Below are 15,260 nucleotides of genomic sequence, written 5' to 3'. Positions count from 1 at the left end.
CAAATTATAGTTGCCACCTCCACAGCGCCTAAATACAGTTTAACCACATTAAAATGACAAAAATGTTTGCCCAAGAAAAATGCCATGCAGTTCAAGCTGCTGTTTTACTTTAAAAAAATAAAGAGAAGAAAAATTACTCTTTGTAAACATTGGGGTATTAAGAGGTGAATTGAAGGGTGTGCTGTTCACTTTCAACAAACAACAAACTTCATCTGTTCAATCTTTAAAAGGAAGCACTACCCAGCAAGCTAACTTCCAAAGAGCAGCTTTCAAACTGCTCCCATTTGCAAGCACTGAGAGCGTTGACAATAAAATAGAAATCCTGTGGAATGGTGAATGTTAGAATTGTTTCTCATGTGGAAAACATTTTTTTAAAAAAGTACTACATCATCAGAGAATAAAATTGTACACTGAATCTATGGTAAGGGTGATACACCTTATCATCCTTCTCCTAGTTACAAATAGAGGGACTGGATAAGATGGTTTCTTTTATTTAACAAAAAATTATTCTGTTTAAAATTAAATTTGTTTAGTATGGGAAATTCTCATTTAAAAATGAAAATAGATTTTATTTTAAAATATTAATGATTACTGTTAATAATTTAAACAATTCAGTAAAATATAAAGAAGAAAATATCAGAGATACCACCTCAGGAGATACATACTGGGAACATTTACTGAACATCATTCTGATGTTTTTTCATACTCCAAAGTATGTTGCACAGACACAGAAATCAGTATGTTTACTCAATGGATCTTGGAATTTTGTAACTATTTTTACTCAACAAGGTGCTAAGGACCTCTTTCCAAGTATTGGGGAGCTTAGTTATGTTCACGTAGAAGACATGCCCACACCATGAACTTACAGGGCCAATTATCCACACATATAAATAATGGATATGTTCAGTCTTATTCTGTTCAAGTAGAATAAAAATCTTTTTTTTTCAGCATTATTGAGATATAATTGACATATAATATTGCGTAGGTTTAAGGTGTAAAATGTCATGATTTGATACACATGTGTACTGTGAAATGAATACCACATACATTAATTAACATCACCATCACCTCGAAAAATCTTAAGTTGAATGTGTCTTGTTATATTGATAGTCATCATCTGTGCTTTGATTGCCTAGAATGGCTTCTCCAGGTTCTTCAACGCCTCTGGCTCCATAGAATAACAAAATGCTCCGGGGTACATGTAAAGGAGAGCCTTGAGATGCTGCTTAGCATATCCATTTTGTCTACTGCCCTTGTATATTTATATCCTTTAAGTTAATAAGCAATTTGTTTGATTATGTCTATAACATGTATGAAGACATAACTTCCATTCATTATATAAAAACTAAGTCTCAGGAATTTGTAAGCCCTGCCTCTTTGAATCTCTATGTATACTGAAATATCTAATGACCTCTTTGAGGGCAGGGGCTCTGCTTTATTAATTTTTTATTCCCACGTCTGAACAGAGAGCACGGAACGCAGTGGAAGTTTGATAAATCTGTTATCGAGATTACATCAGTGAAATACACATGTGCTTTGCTCATCATTGTATCCCTGTGACCTAATATCTTATCCACAGTAGAAACCTAGTTTATTTGTTAGATAAACATGATTTGGAAATCTGGCTTCTGGGAAGTACAACTAAAATCTAATATAAAAAGTTTTCCTTAGTCCCTTGAATTCAGGAATAAACTCAGATTAGAGTAAGCATAATTCTGGAAGATATTTTATTTATTACTAAGAAATAGCTCAGCTATACAGAGGTGGGGTTGAGGAGGAAAAGGGAGAGAAGTTGTAAACAAATGAGACTCAGGAGAAAATAGCTCCTCTGAGGGGAGCCACATGCTGATACCCAAGGTGGCTGCATGAGGAAGCAGCCTAAAATTAGCAGGATGGGCAAACCCAGGAAGGGAAAGCCACGGCAGATTTCCCTGCACTCAGCAAGTGAGGGGAAGGGCCAGGAGCCCCGGTGGAACCCTCCTTAGCCTGTGGAGATCCACTGCAGTTTGTGCCAGGTAAGGCCCTCCCTCAGAACTCACCTTGGGAGGCAAAGCAAGCGATTTCTTAAGGGAATGTCCAGACAATGGAAAGATTTAATATTGCCTAGTAAACAGGTGCCTCCAGGAATCTAATGATTAAGAGAGCAATAAAACTATTCTTGTATCCATCCTCACCCAAGGTATTCATCTGAACCACACCTTTTCACCTTGTTGAACTGCGGCTCTCTGGGGTGTGTAGGTGCTGTTTTTTTTCAAGTGTTGGGGTAAAGGGAGGAGGCTGTCCTAGAAAATCTGTAAAACCAGGTGGAAGAAGAATGAGGAAAGAGCACTTCCAAGTGATATTAAAAAAACAGATGAGATACTGCAGGTCCGAAAAGGAAAGATTAGAGATACCACAAATAGGACTCAGTGGGCAACAGTGTGCTTTGTTCACGGGCAAAGTACAGAGTGGTTGAGCTGGTCGAAGACAGACAGCAGAATCCTGGAGGAGCCAGGATTTCCTGTGTTGTTGTTTCATAAATAACTAGATCAGTGACTTACTTTAGGACGCACATGAGTTATTCCCAGTCGGCGTATTTTATCTATCACTCACCATGGTTTCTGTAAGTTCCTATCTTCTGTGCTGGAATTCATTTTTATATTACCTGTTTTTTTTTGAAGTTACTACTCATTAATGGTAAAACCCTCCCATCCTATTAAGAGGGTATCTCACAGGGTTGATCTGAAGGGACTGTGCAATTGGACAGCAGAAATTTAGAACTTTAAAAAAATTACAGCTGTATTGAGATATAATTCACATACCATACAATTCACCTATTTAAAGTGTACAATTCAGTGGTTTTTAGTATATCTACAGAGTTTTGCAACCATTGCCACAATCAACTGTAGAACGTTTCCTCACCCTCCCCACAAAAACCCATACCCAAGAGCAGTGGCTCCTCTTTTCTTCCCACATTCCCCTCACCCACAACCCTAGGCAACCACAAATTTACTGTTTCTGTAGATTTGTCTATTCTGGACATTTCATATAAATGGAATCACACAATATGTGGTCTTTTGTGAGCTTTTTTGGGGGGTGGGAGGGATGCTTAGTGTGTAGCGAGAGAGAAAAGAACCTCTTCCGTTGGGAGTATTACTTTCACTTATTATTTACTAAAACCTTTGGACACGTACCATATAAGTTCTCTAATGATATGCTAAATCAGGGGGCCCCAACCACCGGGCCACGGACCACTACCAGTCCGTGGCCTGTTAGGAACCGGGCCGCACGGCAGGAGATGAGGAGCAAGCAACTGAGCAAAGCTTCATCTGTATTGACAGCCGCTCCCCATCGCTCACATTACCACCTGAGCTCCGGCTCCTGTCAGCATTATGGTGAGTTGTATAATAATTTCATTATATCTTGCAATGTAATAATAATAGAAATAAAGTGCACAACAATGTAATGCACTTGAATCATCCCAAAACCATCCCCCTCCGCCCCAGTCCGTGGAAAAATTGTCTTCCATGAAACTGGTCCCTGGTGCCAAAAGGGTTAGGGACTGCTGCCCTAAATGAATGCACTTCATTGCATCAGGTCATATCCAAGATGATCATTAAATAAAAATCGTCATTATTGAAAAGCATTTAATCATATAATTAATGAAAGTAAGATGTAGTGTATCTAGAACAGTGCCTGGCATGTATTAGCTTCTTAGTAAATAGCCATATTTTCCTCTACCCTACTCCCAGTGTTAAACATTTACTCATATTATAAAATATATAGAGCAGATTTGAAGAAAATCCTAACTTAGCAGAGTGCTTTGAACATACTAGTTAATAAATACCTTTTAAAACAGGAAACGAAGATATAGTCACGGATGTGTGCATTTTACAGCTGTGATATTATTTCATAAAGGCTATGGAAAACAGTTTCATATGCTGGACGAGGAGGCACCAATTATAATTTCAAGTTTGAGCTGATATCAACTGCAATCTTAGATAACCGACTTGCTTCCTCTGGTCCTCAGTTTCTCTACAACTCCAAGCTAAGAAAGATAGGCTGGATCATAGCTAAAACGCCATCCCCATCGTTCATATTGTGGAAGTATCTTATGGCAGGTTCTCCAAGACACACCTGCCATGTATTTATTTCATGCTAAAGGTCACACATTGAATTACAGGATTGCTTCTTAGGGAAGTCCAGTTGGTTGACTGTCATAAGATCTTGCAGCTTGTAATTACCTTGATGAAGTCACCAGGTTTCATTGTCTGGTCCTCAGCTATCCAAGATCAGAAACCTAATTTGTTTTTCAAAAACTCTTATAGCAATCCAGTCCTTTTGCAAGGTATTTACATTAATCAAACTCCCAAGGGAGTAATGCAGCATCCACATTTCCAATTTGTTAATTTAAAATGAGAAACATGGCTTGAAAGGAAACTAAGTGCCATATTCACCTACCAACTTATTATTTAAAAGAAGTTTAGGGACTTCCCTGGTGGTGTAGTGGTTAAGAATCCTCCTGCCAATGCAGGGGACATGGGTTCGATCCCTGGTCCGGGAAGATCCCACATGCCGCAGAGCAACTAAGCCCGTGCGCCACAACTACTGAGCCTGCGCTCTAGAGCCCATGAGTCACAACTACTGAGCCCGTGTGCCACAACTACTGAAGCCCATGCACCTAGAGCCCATGCTCCGCAACAAAAGAAACCACCGCAATGAGAAGCCCACGCACCGCAACGAAGACCCAATGCAGCCAAAAATAAATAAATAAATAAATCTATTTTAAAAAATAAAAATAAATAAAACAAGTCTATTTTTAAAAAAAAACTCAATTGAAATCAGAATGCTGTTGTATGAGCATGGATTGGATCAAGGTAAGTAATTGGTTATGGCATCTGCTAGTGTTGGTCTGGAGCTGCCAGCACTACCATCAGGAGCAGATAGGCTCTCTTGGATGAACACTGCTGATTCTTTCTTCTTTGATTTCCCTTTCCTACTGGTAATTCCAATTATCTCTTCAGATGTAGATACAGATACAAATATTTATATACAAACATATATTTTACAGATAGGTAGGTAGAGACCATCAGTTAGGCTACAGCCAAATTTTGCTTCTTTTTTCTACTGGTGTCCTTGAAGCTTTTTTTTTTTTTTTTCTTTTTTTGCCTTGGGGGCAACTTTTACCATTTTTTTCTCTTTATAAATATAATACACCCTTATTAGAAGTTTTTTTAAAAGTACAGCTAAGATGTACAATTCTGAATAAAGAATCATGGGTTTTTATATCTTCATAGGGAATAAATTCTCCATTGAATGCTTTCTGCCTTCAGTTCTACTTTGTGTGATATTAGCTTTGGGCCATCTGGATTATTTCATTTGCATTTACCCGATAAATGTCTATCTTTTGTACCACCCGTGTTTGATTGTATCCTGTCTTCTAATTTCTTTCCTCACTCTATGTTGTGTTTTTTTATAAGTATTTTTGCTGAACTGTTTATGTCCATCCTGTTTCTATTTCTACTAGACAGTACTTTATGTTTAAAAAACCCTTCCTCAACTTATATTCCTCTAATGATCTGTATTAAGAATGGCAATATTTCTTGTTTCCCTCTATGAAAAATGGACCTGTCGAATGCTTTCACCTCACCTTATCTTGCCTGCAATTCTTTCCTGACTTTTGTGGTCAGATTTTGTGACTTTCAGCACAGAGAATTAGTATTAAATTATTGTGTACTCTTAAAAAAAAAAAAAAAAAAAAAAAAAAAGTACAGCTAAGAAAAAATATGAGAGAAAAATCTTCCGTAGTTCCACTACCTAGTTATAACCAGTTAACATTTTGGAATATTGTACTCCAAAATTTAAAAAAATAAAACAGGGTCATATTATAAATACTGTTTTGGAGACTTTTTTTTTAAATCTTATACAAGCTTTATTGCTCTTTAAAGATGAATAACTAAAGTTTAAAGAGGTATATATGAATATAGGTTTCAAACTCTCAGAACCGAACTAATTCTTTCTCACTGAACTAATTTTTTTTTTAACTAGTTAAATTTTATTCTTTAATTAGAAACCCTGGGGAAAAGAAGTCACATCAGGTCTTAAAAGCAAAGGCAGAGACCCAAAACCAGCTGGTTTTTCCTTATTAGGCTGGAGCAGAGTTTAAACCAGGCCAGACCCACTCCAGCTCTGGCCACAGCCTACTCTCTACATCCTGGTCCCAGGGGTTTGTTTGGTTGCAAACTGGCTTCACTTCATCCGAGGACCTAGCTTGAGTGAATTCATGGCTTCCTCAAGTGTGAGCATCCCTTGTTCCTGCCACTGGCAGTTCCATTCAGCCATGGACTTAGGAATTTGATCAAAAATACAGAAAAGCCCTTGGCATTCACACATTTAACATTTGGCATTTTTGACTAAACAAGGAACTATCCTGAAAGGCCATGACACAATAATTTGTGATTTTGCTGAGGTATCACTTTGAACATGTACACCTGGAGCTGGGGGTTCAGGGCTAGTCACTTACATGGTCCCTGAGCCTAAGCAACCATCAGTTCTCTAATTATGATCTCATACACATTTTATCTGAAAAATCAAATACAACAATGGTATAAGGGATCCACAAATGGCTTAGGGTACACCCTACTGTGAATGTCAAGGATTTATTTTATTCATATATTGTATAAAGAGTTTCAAAAGACTGAAGATGGTTTTTTTTTTTAAGTTGGCAAGCTTTTTTTTGTATTTTATTTAATTAATTAATTTATTTATTTATGGCTGCATTGGGTCTTCGTTGCTGTGCGCAGGCTTTCTCTAGTTGCGGTGAGCGGGGGCTACTCTTCATTGTGGTGCGAGGGCTTCTCATTGCAATGGCTTCTCTTGTTGCGGAGCATGGGCTCTAGGCTTGCAGGCTTCAGTAGTTGTGGCATGCGGGCTTCAGTAGTTGTGGCTCGCGGGCTCTAGAGTGCTGGCTCAGTAGTTGTGGTGCACGGGCTTAGCTGCTCTGCGGCATGTGGGATCTTCCCGGACCAGGGCTCGAACCTGTGTCCCCTGCATTGGCAGGCAGATTCTTAACCACTGCGTCATCAGGGAAGCCCCTAACTAGTTAATTATTCTTTATGTCAGCTTCCTCATATATAAATGTGAGTATTAAATCAGATCTACTGACAGGACTCTGATGAGAAATAGCTAATAAAAAACAATAAAACACTTTTCAAATGTAGTGTTTGTACAAAAGATCATTTAAATAATAGGATTTAAAACATCATTGCTCTTTGTATTTGACATCTACTCCACTTCATCATCATTATCATTAGCAGCATTTATTTAGTAGATCTAAATCTTCTTTATCTTATTCCATGTGGTGTTCATATACATTCAACATTAGTCTATTAGACAATTCAGGATCATGGGAATTCTAAGATATCCCTCACTTCCCTAGATTTCTCCTCTCTAAATCACTTAACCTTAACAATAGTTTTGTCAACCTAAAGTTTTATACCAATCTATGCTGACACCCTTTTCTAGATCAGATAAGAAATAAGATATTTACCAATACTCTCAATTATTATTTTCTTGTCATAAAGCACATACCACAGAGTGGATATACTGCTCTGATATTTGTCACCACTCTACTTATTTGGCTAAAGTAAGCTTGTTTGATACTTGAGTTGTCAGATCAAATTATAATTTCAACCCTTTAGCTATGTTTAGCCCCTTGGCAGTGGCTGAGTTGAGAATTTAGAATTCAGAAGCAGATGGTTCAGGAGCACGGTAACTAGATATGAAGCATTTTACCTCCATATCATTGGTTTACAACTAAACTTGGTTGATCACTATTGGTGTCCTATACAAGTTGTAAGTGATCTGATTTGAATCTCTAATGAACAGCACCCATGTTAAAAAACTCATCACTCTTGCACTAATTGGCATTTTTGTTGTCAGTGTCAGGACAGAAGCCAAGGACTGAATCAGTCTGGAAACCTGAACTGCGGCTGTGTCTGAGTCATCAGTCTAGATGGCCCATTCAGCCTCCGGCCTTTCCTTAGACTTTACAGCTCAGCGCAAATGTGTATACTTCACTCCCTGTGACTTCACAAAGCCAGATTAAAATATGTTTACTTAAAATATATCTTTTTATGATAAGAATGGTAATAATGATAGTTAACATTTATTGGCCACTTGCTAGGAGCCAGGTATTATTCTAAGAGTATTTACTTATTTCTCACAGCAATCCCATGAGTTAGGTACTAATATTTCTCCCATTTTTTAGAGCTGAGGAAACTAAAGCACAGAGAAATTAAATAACTTGCCTAAGGCTTCTCAGATAATAAGTGGTGGATGTAGAATCCAGCTCTAAATACAATTTCTCTCTGCCTAATTATAGCATTTATTTGACTTTTTCTTTTAAACATCTTACTATACCACTGATATAAATTTTAAACATTCTATGTTCAAATCAAACAGGGCGTTTATCAATGTCTCAACTTTAAAACTGCTCATCTTTCTGTACTAGTTATTATTTGTTTCTGAAAAGAGGTGATGGATCTTTCTTAAATTTGATTCACATGCATCCTTATTCTGATTTTTAAAAAATATTTGTTTATTTGGCTGCATTGGGTCTTAGTTGCACCACGCGGGATCTTCATTGCAGCATGTGGGATCTAGTTCCCTCACCAGGGATCGAACCTGGGCCCCTTGCGTTGGGAGCATGGAGTCTTAGCCACTGGACCAGGGAAGTCCCTTATTCTGATTTTAAGGTACTTAAAGACCTTGATTTTACAATGGCTTTTATGCTTACTTATTTATTTTTTCATTGTTTGAGCTAAACATTACCTGAACTTGGAAACATCCTCTGACCTTAACATTTCTAAATTAATAGAGAAGAGAGAATTAAATCAAATAAAACCCTGCCTACCATGCCATCCCAATATAAACATAGTGAATGATCACCAAATAAGCAATCCAGCTGCCTCTTTTTGTTAACATAGTAACTGGATTTCTTCCACCTATTCTTTATACAAAATTAAAAAGCAAATAGGAATTTTTTTTGAAAAACTGAGTCTCTATTTTATAAGACTTCCCATAGTAGCTAGGAAGGAAGTTTTTAGTACATTGAGATAAATGACCTTTAAAATAAAGTTCATGAGCAATTAGATCATTTTAATGAATAAAAGAAATTAATCTGGTTCTCACAGTTTTCTTAAGAGTTAGAAAAATATTATTTGCCATAATTACCAGCTAGAAATAGAAAAATAGAAATAGCAAATAATTACTTTTTCATGTTTCTTTTAGTTGCCATCTATACTCAGTTATTCAAAGCGTGTTCTAAGCCTCGTTTAGCACATATTTATTGCTCCAGTTTTGCTAGTAGATAAACTTGGGGGTGTTCCCCTAAAAAAGCTCTTATTAAACTAAATTAATAATGTAAACTTGGCAATCTGGATTTTACTGCTGATTTACATTTACATTTGCATGGCCATTCTAGTGTTTAATTTTCCTATGTACAAAATAATCATAATAAAGACCAACTTCACGGACAGTGGTGTAGTTTTGTCATTGTTATTAGAACATAATAACCGATACATGATTGTAAATAACTTCAAAAAGATGAAGTGCTAAGTAAATGTCTACTTAAAATATGATCTCTACATGCTTAATTTCACTATGTCTAGTAATTTGCAGATAGAGATGCACCAAGATAATTGTTTATTATTTATGGTTGCTTCAATTTCTTTTAAGTTATTTCTTTGACCAGTCAGAGAGAGGAAATCATCCAGATTTCCAAGGACTTGGAAGGATTTGGGAGGAAATCACTAAATCATCATAATCCTAATATCACTTGAGGTCTCCTTCTTGTAACTCTACATCTTCTGAGTTTTTTCAAAATTGATTCCCGGGCTTCCCTGGTGGCGCAGTGGTTGAGAGTCTGCCTGCCAATGCAGGGGACACGGGTTCGAGCCCTGGTCTGGGAAGATCCCACATGCCGCGGAGCAGCTGGGCCCGCGAGCCACAGTTACTGAGCCTGCGCGTCTGGAGCCTGTGCTCCGCCAACAAGAGAGGCCACGATAGTGAGAGGCCCGCGCACCGCGATGAAGAGTGGCCCCCGCTTGCCGCAACTAGAGAAAGCCCTCACACAGAAACGAAGACCCAACACAGCCAATAAATTAATTAATTAAAAAAAAAAAATTGATTCCCAAATGCATTGCTAACAAGGGTGTGTTCCTCTGAAAGGAGATGCCATGTAGTAGAGAAGAACTTGGGCTTTGGTGTCATGTAGACTTGGGTGTGAATCACAGCTCTGAGGGGGCCCTGTGGAAATTTTTTCTCTGATCTTCAGTTTCCTCCTCTATACAAAGAAGGATAATGATATAGAATACCTTGGATGATCTCAAGGTGTACCTCCTGAGACTTTTTCAGATCCCTGAATTTGCAAAACCCACAGTGGCATATAATTTTTTCAGTTTCATTCTCCATAAAATGGGGATAACAATTCACACTTCCTGGGTTGTTGTATTAAATTAAATTATGTATTAAATATGAACAATAAAGCTTGGTTGGTGTGGACACTGGACAGAGTCAGCTAGGATCACCAGAGAGCTGAGTAATTCATTCTGGCTTATCTGCATTTTAACAAGTCCAATTTGCAGTCAGCCACCAATAGTTGAAATCTTGATCTAAATTAGAGAATATATGTGTGTTTTAAGTGTACTGTACCCTTTATTTCTGAGAAAACAGGCAACTCAGTCTGTGACTTGAGCTAGAATCTCAAAAACCAGGGCATAAGAACAGACAGAACTGCCTCTCAGCTACGCGTAGTAGGGTTTTGAAGTCCAAAACTCAAGAGGAGCAGTCTATAGAAGGAAAAAAGAGTCTGATTCTAGGGCTTGGACAGAAAGTAAAGACCTGATGTAAAACAAAGGTTGTTCCAAGGTGGGCAGGAAAAATAGTGGTTAAGCCAGTTAAGGAAGATGCAAAAGTATGAAAGTGCCTCTTATGGGGCACCTACAGAAGAACTCTTGGGCAAGGTGGGTGCTGTAAACAGCCCCAATCATTTCCAAAAGCAAAAGTCCCCCATATCAATTATCTCAGGAATTGTGAGCATCCACTAAGCCAAAGCACATATATTGATAGTCATTACTCAATGACTGGTGCACAAAGAACAACCAAACATTTTTAGCTCCTTTCCTCATTTGAATTGATTCTTAACAGTATTTCTGTGTTAAACTAACATCATAATTGTTAATGACAATTTAATCAGTTAATGTTGCTGAGACTTTAGGTCATTTGATCTTTTCTGGCACACAATAAGTATTCATTAAATATTTGTTGAATTGTGTGAATAATTTAGGACAACTCAACAATTAATACATTATTTTTATGGCATGCTACAGACAAATATTTATTAAGTGACTAATTTGTGCCATGCCTTGAGATTAAAACTGTGTGGCCTATATAAATTTTTTTATGGCTTCGATTCTCAAGGAGTTGATCTAGTTAAATAGATAAAGCATAAATGCATAAATGAAAACTCAGTTTAATTCAGCGATATAAGAAATGTTATAACCATTAGTTGTTTAATTACATAATAATTGGAAGAAACAATGAACAAAGGCAGGAAGTAAAGATAAAGCAAGGAAATACTGGTGGAACTTTTTGGAGACAAGGATTTGTGTAGAAGAGTGCCAGATCAGACCAGAAAGGTTGTTTATGTTTTATAGGATCAAGATGATCACATTTCTGATTATACCAAGGCTTTTCTTATTCTATTTGAAATCTGCACAATATTGTCAGGCCAGTGGGCTGTCTACAAAGAGATTTATCCCCAGCTCAGTTTACACTGTGGTAAATTTTTGTGTTTAAGTCCCCTGTGACATTGTATATATTTGCTTATCCCTTTTATTGACATTATCACCCACATTTTTTTTTTTTTTTTGGTTGCGTCATGTGGCTTGTGGGATCTTAGTTCCCTGACCAGGGATTGAACCCGGGCCCTGGCATTGAAAGCGTCCTAACCACTGGACCTCCAGGGAATTCCCTCACCCACATTTTTAATTAAAGCTTATTGTCTAGGTTAGAAGATGAAAGGAGAGAATCTCTAAGATATTAACAGGAGACTTCTTGGTTAGACTACGTTTTAACTAATCCATTCTCAGTTTGGAATGAAAAGCAGTTGGGTGATGAGGCAAAATAAAAAAGGTTTTCCAGGTCTTCCTACATTAAAGTATGCTGACTTTATTTGATAGGAAGTTTGCTAAAGCAAGAAACACCAAATGGGTAGATCCATCTGCAAATAAAAATAAGAACTTGAATAGGGATACAAAATACAAATTCCTTTTGATAGATTTCATGTAATAACTTCTCAGAAATGTGTATTAGCCCTTGCTATTTCAGTCAACAAATTTTATTGAGTCTTCTTTGTGAAAACAGTCCAAGACTTAGTCTTATGCTATTTTTCTGTTCTCTTCTTGCTTCTGTGAAATAAACACCAAGTCCCTAAAATCAAAGTAATAACTTTAGTAATCCTTTGTCTACCGAAACATATGAAAATAATGGCGAGTTTCCTTCTTTGGGTGATTTCTGATTTTTGAACTAACCTGCATAATTACTTTTCATGAGAAGACAGTGGAGGCAGGGGCAATGAAAAGAGAATACATTTTAAACTAAGAGGCCTAGGTTTGACTTCACCCAACTGTGCAGCTCACTGGTTGGCTACCTTTGGGAAAGCTAAACTTCCTTAAGCCTTAGTTTCCTCCTTGTAACATGCAAATAGCAATACCTTTCAGGGTTGCTGTGAGTGTTGAATAAGAGATAACTTAAGCTGCACCTGTCTTAGAGTACACTGGGAAGAAATGTTAATTCCCATTTCCTTTCCTTCACATCATTCGTGTTAGTGTGATTATTTGGGTCATGCATAAGAACACTGAACTTTATTTTCAGCTTTCTGAGATGTCCAAGCTGCCCAAAAATAGAATCTGAGTGGAATCACCCAGAGACTGGCACACTGGCATTTAAGATATTCAGTGATAGCATTATGAAGAGAGAATATTTCAAGTGTTATTTTCCTACCCTTGCAAAAAAATTTATTGACCCATGTTGATGTGCTGAGAAATAACACAAAGCATTGAAATTTACTTTCAAAAGAACAAAGCTCTTAAATTGTCTGAGCAAAATGACTATCATAAATGGAACAAACAAATAGGTCTGTTAAAGCATTCAGACTGCCTTCCAATGCCCTATCTTTCAGCATTAATGCCTAATGTTTCGGTCCACATATCAATTCATGTTCTCAGCTAAAATACTGCAGATACAATGTTTCTGAAAACATTGGTTTTTTTCTTTCTATATTTTCTCTTTGCTTGTTTGTTTAGTCATACAAAAGAATTTCAGGGTTCCTTTCTGTCAGAAAAATTATAAACAAAATTCAACACAGTGTTTCCTTACAATACTTACTAAAAGAGACAGTAGGTTTTATGTTCATTTTTACCCTTAATTTTTTTTTCAAATACTGCAGAAATGCAAACTTTTAAATACGTGCAGTAGTTATGAGCACAGACTTAGAGTTAGCCTTAGGTTTAATCCTGGCTCAGTCACTCACCCATTGTGTTACCTTGGGCAAGCTTTTAACCTCTTTCTAAGCCTTAGGTTCTTACCTGTAAAATGAGAATTCTAACAGTACCTACTTCATAGTTTGTTGAAGGAATATGTAAAATAAAGTGCAATGTCCATGAAGAGCCTAACGTAGTGCCTAGCATACAGCTAAAGAACGTTAACTTACTTCTACTGAGATGATAAGTTTATATGTGTGTTAATATAATCATGATATTAACGTGGTGAGCAGGAGGAATCAACTGTAGACCTCAGGATTACACACCTGATACTGTCTTGGATTTCTTCAGTTAACCATAGATGCTCTTTTTTTTTTTTTTTAAAGATTTTATTTTATTGATTGATTGATTGATTGATTGATTGCTATGTTGGGTCTTCGTTTCTGTGCTAGGGCTTTCTCTAGTTGCGGCGAGCGGGAGCCACTCTTCATCGCAGTGCGCGGGCCTCTCACTATCGCGGCCTCTCTTGTTGCGGAGCACAGGCTCCAGACGCACAGGCTCAGTAGCTGTGGCTCACGGGCCTAGTTGCTCCGCGGCATGTGGGATCTTCCCAGACCAGGGCTCGAACCCGTGTCCCCTGCATTAGCAGGCAGATTCTCAACCACTGCGCCACCAGGGAAGCCCCCATAGATGCTCTTTTAAATAAAGCTCTGGGAACAGATTTTCTTCTTAGAAATAATACCTCCTAAAAAGTGTAAACTTTGATATGTCCTCCATATCAAAAGCACAAGTAAAGGAAGCCTTACAGTCCTTTCATGGAAACCACATAGTAAAGCTTTAATCTACCCCAAAACTGGGGGGGGGCACACATTAAGTATTATAATAACTGATTATTTTCCCAGATTTACTTTCATAAATGTATCAACCATACTCTCAGTTTTGTATCAGGTAAAGATGTTTACACGTGTCACATGCATCCTCCGCATGGATATGTTGTGCATTCCTTACGTTTTATTCTTTAAAATTTCATGTTTATTATCCTTTTCATCTCATCAAAGGAGAAATCAAGAAAGTCTGTTTCCTTAGTCATCTTAGTCATTACCCACCCACACCATCCATCCAGGTTAAGAACATCGTGCAGACTGTTATTAAAGTTGATCCAAAAGGGCAATCTGTTCTAAATGACAGTCCCTGGATCTGCCACGGAACCCTGTAAGTACCCTTCATTACTCTGGTGGGGCAGTATCACATTTCCTTTATGCTACTTTTGTGGCTGACACAAGCTGGGCAGTGAGATTTGGGCTTTGGATGATCCTGGTTGATTGATACAGGAATGGTCCTTCTCCTGGGACAGGTAATCACAAATTTACTTTTCAGGATAATAAGTATTCTGTTTATAGATTTTTAAAATGTTTTTAGTTTTTAAAACTAAATAGGTTTTGAACTTATAGCTTTTTAAGTTTTTTTAGTTTTAGTTTTAAGCAAGTGTTTTCAGTACCGTTGAGATGAAAAAAACATTTCTTAAGGATTTAATTGTAGTTCTCAATTACACTGTATCATGGGGTTTGTTTAAGACCCTTTATAATCCACCATACATACATTGTTTTGGATGGTCAAGAACTTGCCTCTGTTGTGTTTTTCTCATTAGCAAAGGTTAGAAAATAATACAAGTCTCTATTCTTTAAAAATAAGATATAGAGGATTGTTATTTTTTCATCTGATACTTGAGGGGAATAC

At 37.3% G+C, this 15,260-nt stretch overlaps 1 long non-coding RNA gene across 1 annotated transcript; it reads left to right on the top strand.

Moving 5' to 3' along the window:
- The first annotated feature begins 1,941 nt into the window (after window positions 1–1,941).
- On the top strand, window positions 1,942–14,829 carry LOC118882572. Its single transcript, XR_005016803.1, has 3 exons — window positions 1,942–2,015; window positions 3,206–3,374; window positions 14,647–14,829. It is a non-coding gene; the product is annotated as an uncharacterized LOC118882572 (long non-coding RNA).
- The last annotated feature ends 431 nt before the right edge of the window (window positions 14,830–15,260 follow it).

Source organism: Balaenoptera musculus, chromosome 16, assembly GCF_009873245.2.
Source record: "Balaenoptera musculus isolate JJ_BM4_2016_0621 chromosome 16, mBalMus1.pri.v3, whole genome shotgun sequence".
NCBI classification, from domain to species: domain Eukaryota; kingdom Metazoa; phylum Chordata; class Mammalia; order Artiodactyla; family Balaenopteridae; genus Balaenoptera; species Balaenoptera musculus.
Note: the sequence above shows the minus strand (reverse complement) of the source record. Positions and strands in the feature narration are given on the sequence as shown.